This window comes from Lissotriton vulgaris, chromosome 4_1, assembly GCF_964263255.1.
Source record: "Lissotriton vulgaris chromosome 4_1, aLisVul1.2, whole genome shotgun sequence".
In the NCBI taxonomy this organism is placed as follows: Eukaryota; Metazoa; Chordata; class Amphibia; order Caudata; family Salamandridae; genus Lissotriton; species Lissotriton vulgaris.
This window is the reverse complement of record NC_141691.1, coordinates 884,611,556-884,639,101: the sequence shown is the minus strand read 5'-3', so window position 1 is coordinate 884,639,101 and position 27,546 is coordinate 884,611,556. Positions and strand designations below refer to the sequence as shown.

Sequence of the window (27,546 nt, the reverse complement as noted above, 5' to 3'; positions counted from 1 at the left end):
CTGAAAAATCAGTGCCTCCTTCAAATTTCTTATGGTAAAGTGGTATGGTGATAAGTGGTGCAAGCCAGGAGTCCTTGAAATTAGATTAAGGTGTAGCTGTCCTTTTCCTTGAAGACTCTGTGGACAATATAAAAGTACCTCAAACATTGCCTTTCTTGCTATAGGTAGGCATTAGACTGATTGCATGACTGGAGTCTTGCTCTCTTTTGAAGGCAGAGAAGGTATCTTGCAGCAGCATTTTAGATGAGTTGCATTTTGCATATGATGAATGCAGGTGCGCCAAGGTATAGACTGGTGGCATAGTCAAGCTTGGAGAGTATGAGTGTGAGTATAGCTTGCAGTTTCTGTTAGTATCCATGGTATGGGAGGATGCAACATAATAGAAGGCACTCTGTTTGATATTAGTAACATGTTGCATCAAATATTGGTCTAAATTCATGGTTACCCCTGGGTAACCATGACTACTCTGACTACTCTTGATATTGTTAGAGGTGCCTCATTCTCCTTAGGCCATATGATGGTAGGCTGTAATTTTTGAAACAACAAAAGAACAAAAAACCTCAAACGGATCGTGTGAGGGACAGACTAAAAAGGAAAAAGAAGGAATGGTGAAGCAAAACCACACAGAATGATAGTTATGAAGAACCTTCATCCGGGCCGCGGTGGAGAGTAACATTAGGTAAACGTACGGGGAGTCGCCTACGTATCAAGAACGTGGCGTGAAGATAACCCCCTGCCGTGTCGGCCCATGCAGCGCGATAACAAACCCCTCCTGTATCTGGCCCCAACAAAAAGCTGAGTGTGCCTCAAACGGCAATTGCCATGAGTATTGATAAGAATACTAATAATTTTATCTTTTTTCACACTAATATCCTCACGGTCGGATGCACCTTAGCGCGTGCAGACCGCCGGAGGATCACACTACTGGTCCTGAAGAATGCTGAGCGACTCGGGCTCTCCAAGCAGAAACATGTTGACCAAATTCGATTAAATTTATTGAGGACTAGGGGTCTCCATTAAATGAGACTTAAACTATGAGTCCACTCATCACCTGTTTTTAACTAGTGCTGGTTGGACTATTAATAAAATAGTTGACAGTCACAACTTAGCATTTTTTATCTCCCTTTTTGCACTCACTTAGCACAATTGGGGTATTTTCACCACTCCAACACACACAAGAACCAGCTCCGCTGTAACCAGGCATTGTAGCACACTGGGGGGACGCTAGGTCCTTCCAGTGGGAACCCAATGATGAAGCATGTCACCACTAGGTTGGTGAGTGAGGGTTCTTCATAACTATCATTCTGTGTCGTTTTTCTTCACCATTCCTTCTTTTTCCTTTTTAGTCTGTCCCTCACACGATCCGTTTGAGGTTTTTTGTTCTTTTGTTGTTTCACTCTTCTGTTGTTAATTAATACTAAGACTAGGGGTAAGAGAGTGAACATTTTTACCCTTACTCTCCTGTTGTTTGATTGAGGCTGTAATTTTTACCATGGTCTGAAGCTCATATTCTCTGTCTGGTGTATTTAGCTTTAGTTGTTTAATCATCATTCAAGTGTTTAAGGCCCAGAGCCAGTCATCAAGGTATAAATTGTAGAAGTCTTCCAGACAATCCCTTTCTTAAATGATTTGGAACTCAGCAGCCCCTGACCCTGTTTCAGGCCAGGCCGCTCCTCCACCGCATCAGCACACCCTACTGGTGCCGTGTCCCTGCCCCTCGCTACTGCTGCTACTGTTGGAAGTTCGAGGCCCTCCTCCACCCGCAGGCTCCCGCCTGCGCCTCATCCCTGGTGGCCCAGTGGTGTGCTATAAGTATTGTAAGTATTTTTCTGCCTGTTTCTGTCTGCTTTCTCTCTTTTTGCTCATTTGTGCTTGCTCTGTCCATCTGATTGTATTCTCTCTGCTCATCTGTGCTTGTTTTTCTGTCCATCTGATTGTGTTGTGTCCCTGTCTACCTTGCTTTTCTTTCCGTTATTCGTGATCCCCCGTTGTGCTGCCTCTGCTCCCCTCTGCCTCCCCCCGATTGAATAAAGTTGCCTCCTTGTATTTTTTGCTTTTTTCACCATCCTTTCCCTGCCGCCCGCTTCTCTCTCTTTCCTGCCGCTGCGTCCCCTGCGGCCTCGCCCCCCTCCCTCCCATTGGCTCCTGCTACCCGCCTCCCAGCTGCTCCTCCCGCCCTCCACTCCTACTTAATGCAGGCCGCTGTGCGGCCGCGCAGCGGACACGCGCAGCGGGGTGTGCCAGAGGCAAGCCTGTCTGCGCTTGTCTGCGCTTGGAACGTGCCCGCCAGAACCCCTGGCCCCCGACAGGCCCACCACACACAACGGACCTTCGACGCCACCACCCTCCTGACGCTCAACACCGGCCTCTCGACTGCCTGCTACCAAGCCACCCCGAAGCGGACTCAAGGACCATTCTCCTGCCTAAACTGCTGCTACACCAGGACCTGAACCACCGCCTCCCACACCAGCTGAGGAGACAACAACGACCTCAAGTGCATCCTACTCAACACCCGCTCCGTACACAAGCACGTCATCGAACTCTGGGACCTCCTCGACCCAGCAGTCCCGGACGTCGCGTTCCTGGCGGAAACCTGGATGAACGCCTCCTCGGCCCCTGACATCACCATTGCCATCCTGGACGGCTACAAAATCATCCGGAGGGGCTGTACCTACAAGCCCGGAGGAGTAATCGCCATCATCCACAGGAACACCCTCAGAGTCACATCCAGCACAGAAGAAACTCTCAGCACCGCCGAGCACCTACACCTCCAGATCCACACAGACCCCAAGACCACCCTCAGAGGAACACTCCTCTACAAACCACTGGGTCTACGCCCACAATTCAGCAAATCCATCGCCGACTTCGTCAGCACGCACGCCCTCGCCACCACATACTACATCCTCCTGGGGGACCTGAACTTCCACCTGGAGAACAACAACGACAACAACACCACCACCCTGCTGGACAACCTCTCCAACTTCGTACTGAAGCAACTAGTGAACACCCCGACCCACCATGCAGGCCACACGCTGGACCCCCATCTTCTCCAGCATCAACGTCACAGTCAGCCACACCACCCCTCTCCACTGAACCGACCACCGATGCATCCACTTCTCCTACAAGAAACTCACCGCACACATCCAACCGCCGCAGATCCCCCGAAGATGCTGGAGCAAAGTCACCACTGACCAGCTGACTGCCTCCCTCGCCCAGGGCACCACGGCCAACGCCACGGACATCAACAACGCCACCCGAAATCTCACACAGTGGATCAGCAACTGCGCCGACACCCTCGCCCCTATCAAGAACCCTCCGAACAAGCACAACAGCAGGAGTACCACCTGGTTCACCACAGACTTCAAGGACTCCAAAAAATCCCGCCGAACTCTAGAGAAAGCCTGGCGCCAAGAACGGACTGCGGAAAACCTCGAGGCCCTTAAGACCGCCACAAGCAGACACCACCAGCTCATCCGCATCGCCAAGAGAACAGCCTACAGAGAGCGTATAGACAACAACGCACACAACAGCAAGTAGCTCTTCAGCATCGTGAAGGAACTCTCCAACCCAAGCTCCAACTCCAACGACATACCCCCCTCTCAGGACCTCTGCGACTCCCTCGCAGCCTTCTTCCACCGTAAGATCACCGACATACACGACAGCTTCGCAAACCAGACGCCTCCACCAGCCGCAGAACCATGCCCCCACCGCCCTCCTCAGTCGCTGGACCCCCGTCAACACCGAAGATGTCACCCAGATCAAGAACACCTGCCACTCCGGCTCTCCATCCGACCCCTGCCCTCACCACATCTTCAACAAAGCAGACACCATCATCGCACCCCACCTCTGAGACATCATCAACAGCTCCTTCGAATCTGCCACCTTCCCTGAGAGTTGGAAACATGCTGAAATCAACGCCCTCCTTAAGAAGCCGACAGCAGACCCCAAGGACCTCAAGATTTTTTGGCCCATCTCCCTGCTTCCCTTCCCGGCGAAGGTCACCGAGAAAGCAGTCAACAAGCAACTGACCAACTTCTTCTAAACCAACGGCTCCATCAACCCGTCCCAGTCTGGGTTCCGCAGCAACCACAGCACGGAGACCGCCCTCATCGCCGCCACCGACGACATCAGAACCCTGCTCGACAACGGAGAAACCGCAGCCCTCATCCTCTTAGACCTCTCAGCTGCCTTTGACACGGTCTGCCACCGCACCCTAAAAACACGTCTCCACAACACAGGGATCCAGGGAAAGGCCCTGGACTGGATCTCCTCCTTCCTCACCGACAGAACCCAGAGAGTCCGCCTACCCCGTTCCACTCTGAGGCCACCAAGGACATCTGTGGCGTACCTCAAGGCTCATTACTCAGCCGGACGCTCTTCAACATCTACATGAGCCCCCTCACCGACATCGTCCGCGCACACGACCTCAACATCATCTCCTACGCCGACGACACCCAGCTGATCCTCTCCCTGACCAAAGACCCAGTCACTGCCAAATCCAACTTCCAAGAAGGAATGAGGGCTGTCGCCGAATGGATGAAGAGCAGCCACCTGAAACTGAACACAGACAAGATGGAGGTCCTCATCCTTGGACCATCCCCCTCCGCCTGGAACAACTCCTGGTGACCCGCTGCCCTGGACACAGCACCGACTCCCTCTGACCATGCACGCAACCTTGGGTTCGTCCTGGACTCATCGCTCACTATGACCAAGCAAGTCAATGCCATCTCCTCCACCTACCTCAACACCCTCCGCATGCTACGAAAGATCTTCAAATGGATCCCCACGGAAACAAGAAGGACTGTCACCCAAACCCTCGTCACAAGCCGGCTCGACTATGGCAACGCACTCTATGCAGGGACAACGGCCAAGCTACAGAAAAGACTACAAAGCATACAGAATGCCTCCACACGCCTCATCCTGGACATCCCCCGCCACAGCCACATCACCACCCACCTGAGAGACCTGCACTGGCTCCCCGTCAACAAGAGGATCACATTCAAGCTCCTCACCCATGCACAAAAAGCGCTCCACAACGCCGGACCCGAATACCTCAACCAACGTCTCTCGTTCTACACCCCAACTCGCCAACTCTGCTCAGCCAGCCTCGCCCTCGCCACCGTACCACGCACCAGAAGAACAACAACAGGCGGCAGATCTTTCTCCTACCTTGCCGCCAAGACCTGGAACTCTCACCCCACCCACCTCTGACTGACCCAAGACCTCTCACCTTCAGGAGACACTTCAAGACCTGGCTGTTCGAGCAGTAGCAGCACCCCTCCTACCCTCAGTGCCTTGAAACCCTCATGGGTGAGTAGTGCGCTCTATAAATGCACTGCTTGATTGATTGATTGATTGATCTTAATATTTGTTATGGGTGAGGTTGAAAGATTTAATCAGGTTTCGTATGGGGGTCAGGAAGATGTTGAATAATAGTGAGGAGATGTCACAGCGGTCTGTGTGAGGAGCTGATGTGAAAGTTGGTATCAACACTAGTTCACAGTCACAGCTGAGAGACCAATAATCCATGGGTGTTAGCTAAACTCCCTTCCTTTTACATATGGTATGTCATACAATAATTTACTGAGTTAAACGATTTCACAACTGTATGGGGCATTGATGTTATTATGTTGTTCTTAAGCAGCAAATTCATGTTGTTTCCTGTTCCTGATACTTAAGGCTAATTGGTTCTCGGACAGACATGCTGTTGAGACAAGGATGTCGGAAACAGGAGAGGCTCTGCAGGGCCCGGCTGGATCCCCTTGAGAGGGATCAACATACACTTTGTCTAAGGGTTTACAAACTAGCCATTGTGGAGGAGAAGAGGGCCTATTTTTCCAAGATCACGGTTTCTCTTAATTCCACTAGAGATCTTTTTAAAATCATGGACTCTTTATCCTCTCCCCCTGTAGGTGATTCAATTGCGGATTCTCAGGAGTTGTGTGATAACATCTCGGCCTTCTTCAGCTCTTTTGATATCTACAGCTCTCTTGAATCCTTGAATCTGGGTATTCCCTCCCCTATTGACTTTGCTCCCTCCAGAGATGGGAGCTTGTCTGATGGACACCCCCGAGCTTCCTTTCCTTTCCCCTTCTTATGCCTGAAATGATGATACAGCTTTTGGATAACACTAAATCAGGCTCTCCTTTAGATCCTTGCCCGCTTAAAGTTTTGAAGGCCTGCCGGGACGTGCTTATCCCTCCCCTCATGAATGTCATGAATCGGGCGATCTCGGAGGGAGTGTTCCCCTCTATATGGAAAATGGCGGTTGTTATAAACCCCTTCTTCAAAAGTCTACTTTAAATCCAGGGGTATTGAAAAACCTTCGCCCCATTTCACTTCTCCCTGCCCCTGCAAAGATGCTGGAATTACATCTAAATCGGCACCTTAGCTCCTTCCTTGGGGACTAGGCTCTTCTGGACCTCTCCCAGCATGGATTCAGGAGATCTCATAGTAATGAGACCGCCCTTGCGGCCGTTGTTAATAACATCCGTTGTCAGGTCGATAAGGGCTACACCACCCTCCTGGTCCTGAGGTTCCGTGACAATTGTAAGTGGTGTTTTCGACTCGCACGAATATGATCGAGTCTGGTATCTACGAACCGCAAATGACGAGTTTAGTAAGTGTGCGCAGTTTCGCTGTGCTAACTTAAACCATTCGTTTGTTATGTGGGTTTTTCATCTGTACCCACGGGTTCCATCTTAGATACGGCATCCATTTTGTCTCTTGCCCTCAAGTAGCCAGCGAACGGACGCTGTCCGCTTCGCGACCCTGGGACTCCCAAGATATTTGCGGAAGACACATGTTCTTTGTAAGTGTCTTTATGATGAGGGGGGTGATATTGTAAGGCAGATGGCCCCGCTCGAGGCTCATCTTGCCGTGCCGGTTTATTGTCTCAGTCGTGCATCTCATTAGGCACGTCCCTTTGATGCCTGTATCTCGTGTTTCCCGATATCTCCCCTTTTTACACCCTTTCCGATCTCCCCACTGTCTCCATCTTCCTCTGCACCTGTCTTCGTTCCTATTTGCGATCTGTTTTACTGCCGATTGGAATGCACTAATGTTGGGAAGATGGGTTTTTACAGTTGGGAACCGCCAAATGTTTCCGCACTTATGTTCCGGACCTTGTGTGTATCAAAGTGACCAAAGCGACCCCTCTGGGGGATAATTATGGGAACCGGGTTGTAAACCTTTGTGTATCATGTTGTCCTATGGGTAAATTTTGTATAAAAGGAGGTATCCACAGAACCAATTTGAAGCAGTCTCCCCAAGTTGCACGTGTTGTACTTGTCGTGACTTCTGTGTTCCCTGCAGTAAATAAACCTTGAATCTTTGACGCCGAAGGAAGTGTCCCGTGTCTCTGTCATTCGTACGCCGGAGCAGGTTACCCACGAAGGTTTCAGGTGTTGTGCCCTGGCACCGCTGGGTCTTAAAGAACCCAGTCCTTCAGTTGGCGCCCAACGTGGGGCTGCATCAGTGGTACCGGTCCAAGCCCGACGATCGTGAGGAACTTCGTGTGAAATCTCCGAGGGAAGGTGCACTCCGCTTCATCGATCCTGTTGTCGAAACAAGTGGCCCGAAGACTTTTCCCGCGAAGATTCCCGCCTCCTGACGGCTGCGACGGACTGCTGCCCTGACTGTAGACCTGTTTTGGCGCCTGGCGTAGACCTTGGTATAGCGAGACGATTGACGGGCCTTCCTGGTGACGCCATCGATCTTTGAGTTAAGTATTTGTGGGTCGCTCCCAGAGTTCTTAGTTGTTGACACTTTAGCGAGTGTTTTTGTTGTTTACGCTGTGTGAGTGTTTTTGTCGGTGACACTTTGCTAGCGTACTTTGTTGTGTTGTTTGACGACTGCAGCCGCCAAAAACCGAGGGTTTTTGCTCTTTGCTGGGACTTGGTAAATCCCGTAACCCTTGAAGTTTGTGAAACTCGGCTAGTGTGCAAGATGCCTGGTCGTAGTACTTTGTTCAGTTGTTTCAGACCTTGTGGTGCGGATTCCCGACTGGAGGACTCGTGTCCGATACCTCCGGTTGGAACTCCGACTTATGAACTGTACAGTAAACACGGGCTCGGCCCGATTACCTTTAATGATTATTGGATTCGCTATACAAAGAAGGACGGTGTCCTTAGTTGGCCACCTCATGGTAGCTTTGAGACCCCGATCCTAGATAACCTAGAGGCTAAATTGTTCGAGAAAAAGTCAAGGCCGGCCATGTTTGATGCCTTTCGGTTGTGGCGTAAAGAAGCCCGACAGAAAGAAATCAGACAGACTAAACGAAATCAGAGAGATAATGTTGCTACTATTGTAAAGAAAGCAGAGCAATTTCAGCATGATAAGGAGGTTAAGGAAAAGGAAGTGTTTGATAGATTACAGCGTATGACTATAGATAAATGCTATCCTACTTTGCCAACGGAGTCGGAAAAGAAGGAAGAAGCAGTTGAGGATCCTTTAATGTCTTATCTCATGAAGTCGCCACCTCCGTATGTACAGGGTACCACAGCCCCTGTGATTCCCCCTGTACCTGTTCCTGCACCTATTCTTCCTTTGCCTGTTCCTCAACCTGCACCCGTTCTTCCGACTGTTCCTGCTCCTTTGATTGTTGCTATCCCTACTGCTCCTCCGCTTCCACATACTCCTGCTCATATTCCTGCTCCTGCTCTGTTAACTCCTGCTGTTGCTTCTGTTTCTACTCCTTCACTTGTTAGTCCTGTGTCCTATACTTCTCCCTCTACTCGTAGTCGTAATTCTCCTCTTGCGGCTAGCTTCTTTCATTCGCTCGGACCTGTTCTTGGGTCCGCTGGTTCAGATGGTCCTCAGAGACGTAGTCAGCTTCCTGGTAACAGGGAACGCGCTTCGCTGTATAATTTGGCGATGGGTTGGATGACACATCCCCTTAGAAATCCACCTCGTGTTGTACTCGACACGTTTTGTCAATTCAATATACCAACCCAAAGATTTGTGTTCGAGGAAATGTGTAAAGTTCTTCGTGATCAGATATCGGCTGATGCACCTGACGAGGTGCTGACCGCTTTGTCTGATCTACAACTTCAGTTCTCAACTGGACTGATAGTGGATACCAATGTTCGACGTGCTGTTGAACGGTTGCTATCCTTTCGTCCCACTCCTATACCTCAAGCCTTGTTTGTTGAGGATATCGAAAGACAGACAGATGAGTCTGGTCAGTTTCCTATGCGAGAAGTTCCACCGGTATGGATGCCAGCTGATCCTAATGCTCAACCCCCGACATTGGCACATTTCCAGAGAGTGTGAATACATCTCCCATGGAAACGCTCAGAAGTGTTACAGGTGAAGCAATCTTTGCCTGACCCTCGCAAGAATCCTGCGGGGTATTATAAGGAATTATCGCAGCTTGTAGACGCAACAGTAATGAATCTTGCTGATATCGACATGTTGTTCGGCAATGTTGTACCGCAACCGGTATGGGCTAAGATTCGTCAGGAAAATCACGCAAACGAATTAGGTGGTGATTGGGCGGCCATTATAGCGGCGGATGGGTTGCAAACTGGTGGTGCTAAGCCTGAACAACTCATTACTGCTCTCCCTCAAAGAATAATTACGTTAATGAAAACTCTTATGCCAGCTATGAGGGTCAATTGGGACAAACTGTCAGCTTCTAAACAGAAAAAGGACGAGAGTGTCTCCGACTTCTTTACGAGGTTCGAGAAGGCATTCATTGATCATAGTGGTCAGGATATGAGCACTGAGGGTGGTCAAAGGTTGTTCGTGGATAAATTTGTGTCGAACTTATTGCCCGATTTGAGCAATAAATTAAAGAATTCAGAAAGTGCGTGGGCCGTTTCTACTTCAGCTCAGATATTGGCCACAGCACAATATTATGAGAACAGAAAGAAAGAAGAGAACGACCGTGCTGACAAAAAGACGAAAGAGCTTAAAACTAAAGTGTTGCTTCAGCAAGCGTATCCTCCACGTTCGAATCAGAATACTTCGCAACAAAATAGATCACAGCCGCAATCAAACAGATCACAATCTCGTAATGACTCCTCTTCCCAAAGATCCTCGTTAGGGTACAATCAATGTGCTTATTGTAGACAGGAGGGACATATCAAATTCAATTGTCCTGTTCTAAACGAACGTAATAGTGGTAATTCATCTAGAGGAGGTCGTGGTGGTCCACAGCAGGCACCACGTGGTAGAGGTCGTGGTGCTCAGAATGATCGTTCAGATAACTCATCAAATTCCGATAATTGTTTTGATCAACGTGGATCGTCGCAAGGACGATCTGCGCAGTACAATGTGGACGATTATTACGTCGATCAGGGAACTGACAACAGTAATTACTAGGACAGCCATAGACAAGGAGAGGGAGTGGTATCAGTTCCGGTTGATCAGAGAGGGCCTTACGTCGCAGTTGCTACATCGGGCGTCGTTGAGCCTTTTCTGTTGGACACTGGTGCAGCGAAAAGTTCCATTAAGCATTCGAAACTCCCTGGCGCACCTTTGTCTGGCTTAACAAATGTTTCCGTTGGATTTTCTGGCGCCCCCGTTAGCAATCCAGTTTCGCGCCCTTTGCCCCTTACAATTGGGCCTCGTGAGCTAGAAGCTCCGTTGATTTTGACTACTGGCTGTGGTGAAAATCTTTTGGGCCTGGATTTGCTTAAACGTTTGTATGCAACTCTGTATTGTTCTCCTGCGGGTGTAAAGCTTACGTTGGGAGAGAGGGTTGTCTCTCCTATGTACTTGTCTCTCGATAAGCTTCCACCGGAATTGAGTTCTCTTCCTGCGTCTTTGTGGGCAACAGGTCCCAATGATGTGGGCCTGCTTGACATCTCCCCTTATGTTGTTCAGTTGAAATGTAATGTGCGGTTGCCACGTATTCCCCAGTATCGTATCTCTCTTGATGGTGAACGAGCATTGTTAGCGATCATCTATGATTTGATCGAGAAAGACGTTATTGAGGAAACACGGGGAAACGTGTGCAACAGCCCTGTACTGCCCATTCTAAAACGTACTGATCCTTCAAAACCCCCTGTTTATCGTTTTGTTATCGATTTACGGAAGGTGAATAAAATTGTGATTCCTCAGTTCCCCGTTGTGCCTGACATCACGGCGCTACGGACTCTGATTCCAGCTTCTGCATCGTGGTTTTCGGTGATTGACTTGAAGAATGCGTTCTTCAGCATTCCCATTGCAGAAGAGAGCAGAGACCTTTTCGGTTTCTCTCTTGGTGGACGCAGCTTCCGGTTTAAACGCGCTCCTCAGGGCTACTGTGAAAGTCCGTCGATTTACAGTCAAGCCTTGAAGGGTCAACTGGATGCGTTTACGTTGCCGGCTGGTGCGGCCTTAATCCAATACGTCGATGACCTATTGGTGGCTGCAGATACTCAGGACATTTGCAAAATTGCTACGGTGTCGCTGCTGCAACATCTCTGCGAGTTAAATCACAAGGTGTCACCTTCTAAACTCCAATATTGTTGTCAAGAAGTAACCTATCTAGGTCACTTATTGTCAAAGGAGGGAAGGCGGTTGACCCCAGAGAGAATTGCAGCAATTGCGCGAATGGCTGTGCCAACAACCCAAAGAGATGTGCGTGCCTTTTTAGGTATTACGTCGTACTGCAGGCAGTGGATTCCAAATTTTTCATTGCTAGCGAAACCATTAGTGGCTCTTACGTGCAAGGATGTTTCGACTCCTTTACCATGGACGGAAGAATGTCAGAAAAGTTTTTCTGAATTACGTGATTCATTGTGTTCGGCTCCTGTGTTAGGTACTCCTGACTATAGCAAGCCGTTTACATTATATGTTCACGAGAGAGAAGGTTGTGCTTTGAGTGTCTTAACGCAACCTTTTGGTGGTAAGCAACGTCCATGTGCATATTTTTCCTCGACTTTGGACCCGGTAGCTAGAGCATTGCCGAGTTGTTTACGAGCAACGGCGGCAGCTGCGGTCTCCATCCGACAATCAGCAGAATTGGTCATGGATAATATGCTTACGGTGATGGTTCCGCACGCAGTCGACACCCTTTTGAATCGTACGAAAACTCAGCACTTGACGAGTGCGAGGTTGTCTGGGTACGAGTTGACGCTGTTGGCAAGCCACATTCAAATAAAACGTTGTAATGTTCTGAACCCGGCAACTTTGTTACCAATTAGCTCAGAGTCAGATGAAATAACAGAACACGATTGTTATTTGAGGACAGAGGAGGAAACAAAAGGTCGAGTGGACCTTAAAAACACCCCATTGGAAGACCCAGATGGAATACTGTATGTGGATGGTTCATGTTTCAAGTTGCCGAATGGCGATGTGACTACTGCATATGCTGTTGTAACGTTGAATACTGTTGTTGAGACTGCACGATTAAATCAGAATTCTGCCCAAGCCGCAGAGCTGATCGCTCTCACTAGAGCGTGTGTGTTAGCGAAAGGGAAACGTGTGAATGTGTTTACCGACAGCCAATATGCCTTTGGCGTCGCACATAGTTTTGGACGGTTGTGGAGAGAGAGAGGTTTTCTAACATCGCATGGTACGAAGATTCAGCATGGCCAGCTTGTGAATGATCTTTTGGATGCACTTACGCTGCCTAAGCAAGTGGCGATTGTCAAATGTAGTGCGCATCGTAAAGTGACGGATGATGTTGGTCGTGGTAATGCGTTTGCGGATGAGACTGCTAAGGAGACTGCCCGGAACCTTAACACTCGAATGTATGTGACGAGTTCGGTTAGGTGGCCTACAGAATCGAGTATGTGTGAGGACACTATCGAGAGTGTGAAAGCAATTCAGAATGAGGCCACCGAGACTGAAAAGGCGAAGTGGAAAGAAACTACGGGAAAGTTGGATGCGAATGGTTGTTGGATTGATTTATGGGAACAGAAAAGATGGATGTTGCCTGATGCGTATGTGCTGGCTGTTGTGACTATGGCGCATGGGTTAGCACATATTAGTGCGAAAGGTATTTGCAAGTTGCTGTCCCCTGTGTGGAAGAATGATGGTATTACGAAATGTGCTGAACGATTGGTCAAGAATTGTATGGTATGTATGTTGTACAATCCTGGTAAGGGAACCCCTACACCTCCTGGTAGCTTTGCTCCCCCTTCATGTCCCTTTGAGGTCATCCAGCTGGACTTCATCCATATGGAGCGATGCAATAACCTGAAATACGTTTTAGTTGTGGTTTGCGCGTTCTCCCGATGGATCGAAGCCTACCCTCTTAAGGATAACACTGCATTGTCAACTGCGAAAATCCTACTGAAGGAATATTTTCCTCGGTACGGAATGCCTAGAATCGTGTGGTCAGATAACAGAAGTGAGTTTGTGGGGAGTGTGATGAAGAGTGTGTGTAAGGGCCTTGGAATTAATCAGAAATTCCATAGCGCCAATCATCCCCAGTCAGCTGGTTTGGTTGAAGGGTATAATGGCACCCTTAAACTAAAATTAGCAAAGATTCAGGCTACGACTGGTCTCTCGTGGCCTGACGCTTTACCCTTAGCATTACTGTCAACAAGGGCAACTGTACACTCCCGAGTAGGGCTCAGTCCCTATGAAATAGTGTTCGGTCGTCCTGCCAATGTTTGGGGGTCCCTAGACCGGGTGCCTTTTGTGATCTTGAGTATCCAATGTTGATCGATTATCTTCATGACTTAACTGCTAAACTGAGGTTAATTCACCAACAGGTTCACGAAGCATTGCCGACGCAGACGGAGGGTCCAGGCCACCAGCTCCAGCCCGGAGATTGGGTGTTGACGCGCAACTTTTCGCGCAAGAACAATTTGGATCCCAGGTTCACTGGACCCTACCAGGTCCTCCTTGCCACGAGAACTGCAGTTCGTCTTGAGGGACGGAAAAATTGGGTGCATGCCACCCATACCAAGAAAATCCCTATCCCGTTGCCAGCAGACTCGTGGGTGAGGAAAGGCATTGCATCAACTGAAACCGAAGGATTGCCGGCGTTTGTACCTTTCAGCGACGCACAACCTGTCGGAGAATCCTCAGTGCAGCAGAAAGACACTGTTGAACATTTGTCAGCAAAAGACTCAAGACCAGAACATTCAGCTGATCGACAGGACGTTGTCCCTTCAACCGATCCTTTGTTTGACGAACAGACACGTCCTGGGAAAACCCGATACTTTCTGCGATCTAGCACCAGAGACTAATAAAAGATCCTGTTCTGTCCCTTGGCAATTGCATTATCCCGTTTTCCACGATCAGTTTGAACACTCGTATTACTGTAATTATTTTGTATATATTCATTGAGTTTTGTTCCTCATATTTTTGCTTCCACAGCTGAGAAACATTGTTTTTGCATATACATAATTGTGAATAAAGACCGTAGGGCCGCGCGCGTACTTCCTTCTGGTTAGTAGGTCTTGACACTAGGTTAAAGACCGTCAGTTCCTGGGAACTCCTAGGGATTGACTACTGCTACACAGAACGAAGTGCGTCAAGAAACGTTGCGGACGGTCATAGGGAATGGCATTTTCGAAGCTGACGGATTTGGAAGGAGCTCAAGCACAAAGTTTCAAGCTGCAGCAACTCAGTCGTACCAAATGTTTTAAATTCCAAATATTCGTATTGTTTTTGACTGTTTCTGCATTATTGGTGGGTGGGGTGTATTACACGATGTTTTACTTCTTACCTTTTGCTATACCTACTCCTACCCCTGACCCTAAACTCACCTCCACTGCATCTCCTCATTCTTTTCATATCTTACCTGAACACGAGCAGGCTAGACGTGCAGAATTCCGCAACAATTCCTTTATTCAGCTCCTTCACCAGCATCAGTTAGTGGTTAACACTACTAATTGTTGGGTGTGTGGGTTGATGCCACATACTACGGATAAGGGAATTCCATATCTGGTGTTACCGTATAGTTCCCAAGGGTCTGCTCGAGCATTCCAAACAATGTTTCGAAGCGCACTGGGTTTCCACCCCATTCAAGAACCACGTTCCCCCTACTCTGGTCCTACCTCGTACCAAAAACCTTTGTCTATAGCAATAGAGGATTTAGATAGCGATATCTATGATCCCTCGCTTATTCCTGAAGAAGAGGTACAAGCCTATAGGGTCCTAAGTAGAGGCGAATATAGTGTGTTCACTAGTGAAAAACAGCTTAAAAGCTCGCCTCCGATATGGGTCGTACCCCACATTGGTAATTTTTGTCTAATAGGTCGTGGCCGAAGATCGAAAGCCCGACTTGGAGAGAGTGCTTGCACTGAAAATTACATTCTGCCGATGGTCTCGTCCCCAGTGTTCCTGGCTGCCAAGGGTACCTACTTTATCTGTCATGATCGTGCGTATGCATGGTTGCCCTCTGACTTCATGGGCTCATGTTTTATCGCAAACTTGTTGCCTCCGACGTTTACTGTAGATGCAGATTATCACAAGACTAGAGTTGTGAGAGGCGTAATTAGCGAAGAGGATACTGCCGGTCAAGAGGCAGGAGACTTTTTCAAGGGTTTCCTGCCGTTTTGGGGACCTATGGTTAATAGTAGGAACCTGAGACAATTGACTCGAGTGGTAGAATCAACAGCTAATATTACTGCCAGTGCCCTTGGTAATATCACCACTGAACTTCAGGCGGATAGACTTATGACGTTACAAAACCGTATGGTTTTAGACGTGATCTTAGCAGATCGAGGTGGGGTATGTAAGGTGATCCATTCGAGCTGCTGTATTTTCATTCCTGATAACGCTCCGACTGTCTATCAAGCCATCTCGAAGTTGCATAAGATCTCCGAATCCATACACGTGGATGTAGGGGATTGGACGCTACTTGGATGGTTTTGGGGCCTAATGTCGACTTGGGGTTGGAAGATTCTGATGATCATCGGAGTCGTTGTGGCGTTCCTGTTCACGTGTTGCCTTTGTGTGCAGTGTGGTCCTGCCTTATGTGGCCTCTGTGCTACAACGTGTATGAGACAGCCACCTGTTACCAAGGGGACTCGGTTGGATAGAGCTATGCTACAGCAACATCTCGATGGTCTGATGAATATTGAATATGATTCCGACTAGTGCTTGCCTACATGAGGGCAAAAGGAGCGTCTGAGGTTCCGTGACAATTGTAAGTGGTGTTTTCGACTCGCACGAATATGATCGAGTCTGGTATCTACGAACCGCAAATGACGAGTTTAGTAAGTGTGCGCAGTTTCGCTGTGCTAACTTAAACCGTTCGTTTGTTATGTGGGTTTTTCATCTGTACCCACGGGTTCCATCTTAGATACGGCATCCATTTTGTCTCTTGCCCTCAAGTAGCCAGCGAACGGACGCTGTCCGCTTCGCGACCCTGGGACTCCCAAGATATTTGCGGAAGACACATGTTCTTTGTAAGTGTCTTTATGATGAGGGGGATGATATTGTAAGGCAGATGGCCCCGCTCGAGGCTCATCTTGCCGTGCCGGTTTATTGTCTCAGTCGTGCATCTCATTAGGCACGTCCCTTTGATGCCTGTATCTCGTGTTTCCCGATACCTCCCCTTTTTACACCCTTTCCGATCTCCCCACTGTCTCCATCTTCCTCTGCACCTGTCTTCGTTCCTATTTTCGATCTGTTTTACTGCCGATTGGAATGCACTAATGTTGGGAAGATGGGTTTTTACAGTTGGGAACCGCCAAATGTTTCCGCACTTATGTTCCGGACCTTGTGTGTATCAAAGTGACCAAAGCGACCCCTCTGGGGGATAATTATGGGAACCGGGTTGTAAACCTTTGTGTATCATGTTGTCCTATGGGTAAATTTTGTATAAAAGGAGCGATCCATAGAACCAATTTGAAGCAGTCTCCCCAAGTTGCACGTGTTGTACTTGTCGTGACTTCTGTGTTCCCTGCAGTAAATAAACCTTGAATCTTTGACGCCGAAGGAAGTGTCCCGTGTCTCTGTCATTCGTACGCCGGAGCAGGTTACCCACGAAGGTTTCAGGTGTTGTGCCCTGGCACCGCTGGGTCTTAAAGAACCCAGTCCTTCAGTCCTGCTGGACCTGACGGCGGTGTTTGATACTTTGTCTCCATCTATTTAGGTCACCCGCCTCAGGGACATAGGGGTCGGAGATCTGACATTGAACCTCCTGGCCTCCTTTCTTAATGAAAGGGAGCAGAGAGTGAAGCTGGGCCAGTTTCTTTCTGCCCCTAAACCTGTGCATTGTGGGGTTCCCCAGGGCTCTTCATTGAGCCCTACATTATTCAACATCTATGTGGCCCCACTTGGCAGGGTAGTTAGATCCTTTGGGTTGGAAGTTCTGTCATACGCTGATGACACACAAATAATGGTATCCCGCTCGCAGCCCTTGAAGGATTCTGCTCTGAACTTCAGGAACTGTATGGAGGCCGTGTCTCAGTGGATGGTCCAGAACTTCCTGAAGCTAAACGGGGAGAAAACGGAGGTGCTGATCTTCGGAGGCAATCAGGATATCTGGTCTAAAGATTGGTGGCCTGCCTCTCTAGGGGATTGCCCTCTTCCCCGTCAGTTTGCTAAAAACCTGGGAGTGCTGGTGGACACGGATCTCTCCTTTGACCGTCAGGTCAGTAGGACTGTTTCCACCTGTTGTGGTATCATCAGGGTTCTTAGAAAGCTTGCCCACTATCTTTCCCCTGATGCCCACAGCTGGCCACTGTGGCTTTAGTCTCCTTAAGATTGGACTACTGTAATTCCCTCTATGTGGGCATAAACAAGAGCCTCATCCATCGTCTCCAGATGGTCCAGAACGCGGTGGCTAAGATGTTTTAAATCTCCCCAGACTTGCCTAGGCCACGGCAGCCCAGAGAAGTCTACATTGGCTTCCCATTCAGTCCAGGATCTCTTTTAAAATTCTTTGTGTGGCCTACGGGGCCCTTCATGGCTCCGGTGCTGTGGGTCTTCAGTCACTAATTCATTTTTACTCTCCTAGTCGACCCCTTCACTCATCTAAGAAAAATCTTCTTGAGGTTCCCAAGTTTGTGAGAGCCAAATGGGGGTGCAGAGCATTTTCCTCGGTTGTACCCAGGCTATGGAATTATCTTCCTCTCGAAATCCTGGGGCAACCATCAATCGCTCTGTTTCGCAAAGCACTGAGTACTTGGCTCTTTTCTGAAGCGTATCTGTAGAATACCTCTTTGGCTACCACATATTACTGGACCTGCTTAGGCTCCTTGATGCCCTTGGGCTAAGTTGCGCGATTACTACTTAAACCTACTAGCCATTTAGATGCAATGTCCAATCAGGAAACTCCAAATTTCAATATGCTATATTGCTTTGATTAGCCTATTGTGCTGGGAAAAAGTCATAAAAATTCAGGGGTGTCTTACATTTGATTGTCATTGCTCCACCTTACACTGTCCTGTTGCTAACTATAACCTGGTGATATAATGTATCTGCACTACAGGCTGATATTTTGTCTGCAGGAGTCAGATAGTTTGTAATGTTAATGTGCCTGCTGCAGAGGGGTGCAAATAACCTAACTAGCAGAAGTGTGAATCTGCATTGACCCAGAATAGCCTGTCATGTCACAAAGGGCTGTTATAACAGACTATCTTTAAAAAGTCGTTGAATATCTAGATATTCAATATCTAGATAACTGGAACCAAGTAATGTGGAAATCATAATCATGACAAAGACAAAAAGCATTTGTATTGCAGTTGACCTGTCCAGACATCTCTGAAGTACATCAACTTATATTTTCAGATTTCTATATATTGTAATTTAAGATCTGTGTATTATGAATCTCCTTTTTTAAATATATTGACACCTTTGAAGTGCTACTTTATCGTTATGTTATTTATGGTCATAGCAAATACATTGCTCTTATGAGGTCCTATGTAATAATATATTGAATGCATAATACTTGGTAAAATTGTGGGAAGGTGTTTTTACTGGGAGAAGGGTGTGAACACTGGGTAGTAGGAGTATTATGGAACCTCACAGATTCCGGCATTTTCTTTCACAGGAATTTGAGGAAAATCTGTGATTAAGCTAAAGTCTGTTGTTTGCAGGGCATGCTGGGTCAGAAAAGATATTGGGATCCATGGAAGACACACCACCCCAGACTACCCAAGGTGCCTTGTTTTCAGAAATGTATGGGCCAGTAGCGTAACGAAACTTGAGGGGGGGCCCCTGCAGGATACTTGGTAGGGGCCCCTCCAGACTCAATCAGGAGTTCTCCAGCCAGGCCCTTTGAGTCCTCTCCCACACCATGAGTGCACGCTGTCCCTGTTCAAGCAACCCCAGACCAGATTCAGCGCTATCCCTGGACACTGAACCCAGCTGAAGGAGATTTACTTATCAAAAAAATGGTGGGTTGAAATGTTTAAATCCATACAAACCACTGATGACATGTCTTGGCATCGTTTTTTAGATTGTTCATTACAGACAAGGACCAACCACCTGCAAATAAGTCCATGTGCAGTGACGCTGGCAAGTTCCTGGTCTAACATTTGCGAGTTTTATCCCCTCATACACTGACAGAGGAGGCATTGGAAGGCTTTTAAAGGTCCAGATGGCCAGGCAGGATGTTGAAGGATGCCTGCTGTAGGGATATGCTCCCCTTGTTATCATAAACACATGAGCCTAGTGAGTGTTGCAGACATGTGCTAATCCCTGGGGTTTGCAGAAGCGGGATAACTGACTGCCTCAGGGTGGAGCCCCCAGGTTCGCAAAGGATAGTGTTTCTATTTGACTCTGGAATTCGTGGGCGCTATTATCGATTGGTCCTCATGCACCGTAGTAGCCTTTCTCAATTGTACATTAGTTTTTATTTACACTACAGCCTCGTGCCCACCGGACTCCTCAAAGAACCCTCGAAGCTACTGAAAGAAACACTGTGGGGATTTCCTGAAGGCATAGAGATTGAAACAATTAGATGTTCGTTTTATAGTGAAAATTAAATAATATGGGATGTTTATCTCGATGAGATCAGTTAGATAAAGCAGAGTAATGTCCGTCATGATGTAGTGTTTTTCTTCCAACACCCCCCTTCTCCCCCCTCCTCCCTTTGCTGGGGCTGCACTGGGCATGGGAGGGTTTCAGAGCACAGAGACATTATTCTATACAGAGGCCAGTCACCTCATTATTATAAATACTGCACCCTGGTACCAGCTACTTGTTTCCGACTGGCTCACCTGAGGCCTGCAGCTTCGGTGGCTGGCAGGGGCAGGCTGCAGAAGACCACGGGCAGCAATTCTTAAATTATGGTCTTGTCTCATTGCCTGGGACCCACCGGCCGCCTGAAGGGCAGGTTAAGCTGCACATGACAATACTGTCCTGGCCTTGCCCCAACCTATGCCTCACCCTGAGGCTGAAAAACTTGCAGCTGCGCTCTGCACAACATGTCATCACGTACATGCACGTTTTATTATGAAGCATGGCGGCGGTAGTTTTTTTTAAAGTACATTCCAGACAGACCCTGCTATCGGCAAATGTACTGTGTGCCGAAGGGCCCCCTGGAGCTCAGGGGCCACCCCGCAACGCGTGGGCTGCGGGGGCCTGTGTTACGCCCCTGGTATGGGCCTGGCAGGATTTCCTTGGTGCCGACAGAGCCCTGGCCTAAATACCAAAGCTACCTATATACCCAGAATTGGTCAATTCACAAGGTAGAAACTTAATTTTTCCTTGTGTCTTAGGGGGCTTTGGGAGCCTTTCTTTTCTCGGTTGATAGCCCAGTCATACAAGTGGAGTAGTATTGTTATCGGGAGAAGGGTAGAAATGTATGTGCTGGACATTTGTGGATCCCCGCAGACGCCATTAGCACGGTCTGCTTTCAGTTTTGTATCACTGTGTTACGTCGGCGTTCACAGTGTAATGCACAATATAACGAAATGAAAAATCATGCAAGACTCGTGGGAAGCATTACCATTGCGTACTGACTTTGATTCTGGAAAAGAAAATGTTTCTGTTTTATTTTACCAGAAATATTTTCTATTCCAATACTGTGTACCTTCTGATGAAGTCCACCACACCATGAAGGTACTGTAGTAGGCATCAACAAGTTGTCATATGCCCTAAAACTGTTAAAGCCTAACAAATCTGAGTAGCCAAATGTCTTGCCCAACAGAAATTGACAACAAGCTGCAGTTATATGATGGCCACGTTGCTCTGACTTCTTTTTTCCATGACTGCAAGATGTTCTCCAGTGCTGGAAGCCCACCAGGTTGGTAGGCTTCTGGGACTGGTTAACAGCAAAAAGCACAGTGACAGGTCTTGCTAATGGCTATGCACAGCCAGGAGAAAGCTTCAGTTGCCTTACATGATCTATGGAGTAGAGGGTTAGAGAGAAAATAAAAAAAATATTGAAAAGTAGAAAGAAAATAGGAGAAGATTAAGAGAAGTTGTTCTAGAAAAAAAGAGAGAGTTTTGAGGGAAAGAAAGGAGAGTAAATAGAAAAAGCAAAAGAGAGAGCAGAAGCCATAGGACAGGATCATGGGGAAAAGGTTGACAGCGTGAGTGACGACAGAAATTAGGAGATGGGGAGAGTATAACAAAAGATGAAGAAAGCCCAAAAGCATCAAAATGAGAGGTAGATTCATGTGGAGAAAGGGTGATTGGAGATTTTAAATAGAATTTAGACCTTATCATGTGTTGGCCAATACATCTGGGCAAGTGTGATTTCAATGCTTAATTTTACACTTTATTCCTAAAAAGGATCCTAGTGTAAGATCCAAGAATCACCTTTCATAGTGGTCTTTAAAGTCCTAATACGGTCTAATCATTGTTACTTGATCCACATTGCATTCTGCAAATTGCTTAACAATGGCATCCCCTTGTTATTTGCTACTGTATGCCATTGGTGAGAAGTGCTGATGCCTTGTCTGTTACCGCATATGAGCCATGTCAACATTTGCTGGTATAGTCACTGAAAAGTACAACTTACTTTCTGAGAAGCCTTAGTTCTATATATATGATCAAGAGGGGTGAGGGAGAAAGAAGAAGCTGTGAACCATTCGGCTTCCTTGTCGTAATGCAAAAAAATCAAGAGAAGAAAGGATCACTTGTCCTGCGTGACCAGGGTTCTTAATTTTGTTCAGTGTACCAATAAAAAACCTGCATTCATATATGGAGGATGGAATAGTCGGTATATCTTGATTCTCCCCCGGACTCTTATATATGTGACAGCATAATCATTGGGTCAGTTCTTATGCTTCCTTCACCCGGAGGTGAACCCCTGGTTGGTGCAGTAGTAATCAGTGATTCAGGGGTCTGTGAAAAATTCGGAAAATGTGGGTTACAAAGCTCGTACAGCCAGATTAGTGATTTAGTAGATCTGGATTCGAGACTATTGTAAAAAGTGTAGTGCGTGCTGAGATGAATGAGGAATCTCCCGCACTTAGTGTGTCCATAAAAAGGTCGACATGTTTCAGACCTTGCTTTGCCCCTGAGGGTCAGATGGGCTTTCTTCAGGACCTAAGGTGTAATGATGTGAGGTGAGACTGGTATGGTCTCAGTGCAAACCAACCTTAAATTTAAGGAAAGGTGAGAAACCAGATGAATTTTCCGTTTATTTTGCATCTGTCTTTTAATTTGACAACGCATAGGGGTCGATTCCGATCCGGTAAAAAGCGCTCCGAATCGTCGTACGGAGCGTTTTTCCTCCGTACGAATCGTACCCGTAAACGTCCCATACGTACGACGAAGTACGATTCGTACCAGGAGCCGTACTCCGTACGAGTCGTACAAGACACCGTACGACTCGTATCCCCGTACGACTCGCCCTCGGAACCCGCTGTACGCGACTTCTGTACGGTTTGCGGCTGCTCTTTCCGACCCGGCAAGTACGATTCGTGTTGGGTAAGCTCCGTACAACCCTTTTTCTACGGGAGCTGAAAACTGCCGTAAAAGCAGAGTTCGCCCCGAAACAGGTACAGAACGCCCCCCCCCCCCGGGTACGGCGCGCTCCCCCCATGATCACAGGGGTACGGCGCGTACCCCTGCGATCATGGGGGGTACGCGCCGTACACCCAGCGTACATGGGGTACGCACCGTACCCCATGTACGGTGGGTATACGTGGCGTGTGATGCAGTTGTACACCAAGAGAGACTTTCTAGAATAATAACGGTACGGTGGCAAGTGTAAGCATCCTTGGGAGGCCTCTAAAATAGTATTAAGAAAAACACACGTAGTAAAACAAATTGATATCTGAAAAACACTGCTAGAAATGGGGTCTTTAGTTGGCAGTGGCTTGCACCCTGTCCAAGAACAGACCCTCACTCTAGGCTGGGTAAGGGGGTTACACAGCTATGATAACCCATGCTCACCTCCTTGGTAACTTGGCATGAACAGTAAGTCTTATCTCAGGGGCAACATATAAAGCATTTGTACACACACACACACACACGCAAGCACACACACACACACACAAACACACACACACAGTAACACTGTGAAAACACTAAAGAAGGAACCCACACCCGTTTAGAAAAATAGCCAACATTGATCTGAAAAAACAAAATGACAAAAATCCAACCTCCAAAAGTCAAAACATCACTTTTAAAATATTAGGCAAGTTTTGTCCATGGAAATAAATGGTTGCAGTTGTTTTAGAACAAAGTACCATAGATGCAACAAAAATCAAAGTCGATGCCAGTCGACGTGGTGGTGAGGCACTCGAAAAGCAACGATGCGTTGGTTCCTTACTGTTACAGGGGTGGTGAGGCGTCCGTTTCTTACTGCTAGGCAGGGGAGGTGATGAGTTGGTTCCTTACTGGCACTGGAGGTGATGCATCAGTTTCCGGACACGCCGCCTCAGTTCCCTACTGCTGTGCAGTGTCAAGGAAGAAAGCAGTGCCCTAGAATGACATGCCGAAAATTCAGACGTGCTTCGTTGTTTCAAGATCGACAAAGCAGGTGCTGATTCAGTTCCACAGTGGCAAGCAGGTGCTGTGTTAGTGTCAGAGCTGTGCATCATGGACTTCAGGGATGCAGTGCTCACGACTCTCGCAGCGACAGTTCTTTGTAAGCACAGCGACAAAAGCTGGGCCCAACGGTGCGAGTCATGGTCATTGCGTTCAGCGGAAACCATGCTCCGGTGCAGGCAGGGGCAACGCATAACGTTTTGGCGGTGCTGTGCCGATTCTGACAAAGCTAGGAGTCAATGCGTGTATTTAGTCCTAAAAGTCACCAGAATGCACTTCCAAGGACCCAGGAACTGGATTTGGCACAACTTGGCAAGTCAGGATTCTCAGCAGAGGAGCCCAGGTACTGGCAGGTGAACTATTTGATGGTTTTGAGACTTCCTAAAACGAGACAAGCTTAACACAAGTCCTTGGAGAACCTTGGAATCAGGATACAGAAAGCAAAGTTCAGTCCTTTCATTCCCAGGACAGAATCAGCAAGCAGCAGGCCAGCACAGCAAAGCAATCAGCAAAGTATCAGTCCCTCCTGAAGCAACACAGCTCTACTCCCAGGCAGAATTTCTGCAGTCCAGAAGTGTTCTAATTATATGGTGTCAGAGGTCCAATACTTATATCAATTTCGGCCTTTGAAGTAGCCAAAATTCGAAGGAAATTCTTAGTAGTGCACAAGACCCTACCTTCCCCTGCCCTGGCCGCAGACACACTGCTTTGTGCGAGTACAGGCACAGCCCCATACAGGTTTTAGTGACAACTCCTCACACTACTCTAGCTCAAGAAGACACATCAGGCTGGTGATCGACCATCAGGATATGCAGGGCACCTCAGCTCCCTTTGTGTGAATGCAAATCCCAACTGTCATTCTAAACCAGGGGTGTATTCAGCAGACAGGCAGAGGCCCAGAATGGCTATAGTAAGAACATGCTAACTCTCTGAAAGTGGCATTTTCAGACTTGCAATTTAAAAGCCATCTTTACTAAAAGATCTCATTTTAAACTATGAGTCCAGAGACACCAAACTCCAATTCTCGATCAGCTCCGATTTGGAAGATACCTTTGTAAGATGTTACAAGGCAGCTCATCTGCTAACCTATAGGATAGATAGGCATTGCTGTAGTAAACAAAAGAAATATCAGCATTTTACTACCAGGACATGTAAAACACAACAGTACATGTCCAATCTTTTAAATACACTGCATCCTGCCCATGGGGTTACCTTGGACCGACCTGAGGGGCGCCCTACATGTAATAAAAGGGAAGATTTGGGCCCAGCAAGTGGGTGCACTTGGTTGATATTACAAGTATACAATGTCACTTGAATACCTGACTGCACAGCTGAAAATCAATTCAAATACCTTAAAGAAAATTATTTCTGTATAAATTCAATTAAAATATGTGAAAAATCCTTTATACTTGTTTATTCAAGTGGGTAGATTTCCACATTTTCAGAAGTATTCATTCATAGGGCCAAAAATTGAAAAGGTTCATACATTGATGTTCATGGCAACATAATGAGCGTTTAAAAAAAAATATTATAACATTGCAAAATGTCTTCATCATCAATAAAGCAATCAATGCTTTTCTCGAGGTGCTGTTATGCGTACCCAATGCATTTCAGGAAGAAGATCCCTTTCTCTGGGGGGACCATCAAAGTGAAGAAGCTGTGTATATGTTGTCATGAATGTGAGATTCAAAACGCATACCCTTACAGAGAATATTATTTCCTGCTGGGGAAAGCAGTGATGTCCCAGTATGTTGGACAAATGACAGTTTAACCAAATAATGTCCGTCCCATGGAGCGCCGTACGTGTCTTTGTTCCTTTACTCGCAAGTAACTTCCATTACTTTCAAGGTCAAAACAGCAGTTTAAAACTGCAAACATGTACACTGCAGTGGCAGGCATGAGACATGTTTGCTGGGCAAATCATGTGGGTGGCACAATCAATGTTGCAGGCTCACTACCTGCATTTGAGTTGCAGGCCCTGGGCACACACAGTACTAGGGACTTACTAGTAAATCAAATATGCCAATCATGGAGAAAACAATCATTCCATGCTTCAGAGGGGAGAACATACACCCTTTAGCACTGATTAGCAGTGGTACACTGCCTAAAGTCCTAAAGCCAACAAAAAGAAGGTCAGAAAAACAGGAGGAAGGAGGCGAAACATTAGGGGATAACCCTGCAAAAAGGGGTCAGGCCCAAAAAACACTCTGGAAGCATGGGCACACATTAGAGCAAGAAATTCAGAAACTGGAGATACAACATGAAACAAACGTGAGCTCCCATACACTAGCCATAATCTAATGCAAGGAATTGAATATAACAAAATAGTGAATAGAGAAATAAAAGATATTGTCAGACCGAGAACTATTTGTACCTTTGGTGAGGGGGAAGAGATCCAGTAAGCTCTTTACTCACTTGATAAGAATCCATATGTATCTAGTGTTGTCATCCGTATAGCCTTGAATGATAACTCCCATCGTTACAACACAGACTCAGATATCCAAAATCTCTTGAACAAGTATGCCAAATTATACATCTCAAATCTGCATGTTCAGCTTGATTAAAATATTAGGGGGCATATGTATGAAAAAGCAGTTTTGCAAGTCCTTAATAGCAATTTTTAGCGAATCGATATAAGGACTCGCAAAATGGTGTGTTTGTAGGAATCGCAATCATATTCCTTAATATTAATAATAATAATAATCTTTATTCGGCATATAAAATAATACCATTAAAGAGACATATTTTTTAAATACAACATCAAGCAAAAAAGTCTCTGGAGAGGTTACCACATGCCGGACAAGAACCAGGTATATACACTTTCATTATCCCTCCTGTGTTACATATTATCATATTGCATCGAACCCATTCTGATACTAATTTAAAATTATTATTTAGAATATTCCGCTAAAGCTTATACAGCAGCAAGTCATAGTGCATAGCCGCAAAAATACCTCTGGGTTTCAAACACCCCTCGTGTTTCTTGACTTTAAAGCTGCTCTTAGGAAATTGGAAATACAGAAAAGTGTAAAAACATCTGATGACAATTTTAAAAACAACAAGGCTACACATGCTTGTGTAAATCTAGTTCGTCTTAAAAGGCCCTTCTGAAACATTTTTCTAGGATATGCGTAAAACAGGCAAAGTAGGACGAAGTGTAGGGTATCCTGTGGAGACCTATTGTCGCAGCCACAAAGTCCTCATCTTCTATATTCACTATAAAACCCTCAGGAACGGCCAATAAATAATGAAATAGGTTTAATCTAAAACGCATGAGTAAAAATCTGTTGTGTGAGCTGGTTGTGAACAATAAATATGGTTCTATCCCCTGCGTTGATTTAACTAATACATGTTCTCTCATCGTGAGTTGGAGGGTTCTATAGCCTCGCGATGCCCCGTAACATACTTAAAATACAGATCTGTAATGAGTGCCTTATCCTGAGTTCTTGCATTATCAGGATTCAGGAAGAATTCTGCATGCCTTAGTCTAGATAGAGAGTCCTTCACATATTTTATCCAGGGAATGTTAAGCGAGTGATCAAGCGAGAGACAATCCTGGATTACTCTCCTACTGAAGCCTGCCTCTTCATTTGTCCAAACTTTTGCCCAACATACTAACGGCTTAACTGCCACCATATTAAAGATGTATTTTAGCCCAAGTTATTTGTGAGCAATGTATGCCGGGGTGTTTTGAGGTACTTTCAACGTATGCCTAAGAAATTATTCTCTTCTGTTTGAAGTTTATTAGCCTCAATA

At 46.9% G+C, this 27,546-nt stretch overlaps 1 protein-coding gene across 2 annotated transcripts in view; it reads right to left on the bottom strand.

The window, feature by feature from the left end:
- LOC147722685 (Y+L amino acid transporter 2-like) overlaps positions 1-27,546 on the bottom strand; it is a 546,414-nt gene that overhangs the window by 259,095 nt on the left and 259,773 nt on the right. The gene's annotated exons all lie outside the window — the stretch shown is intronic.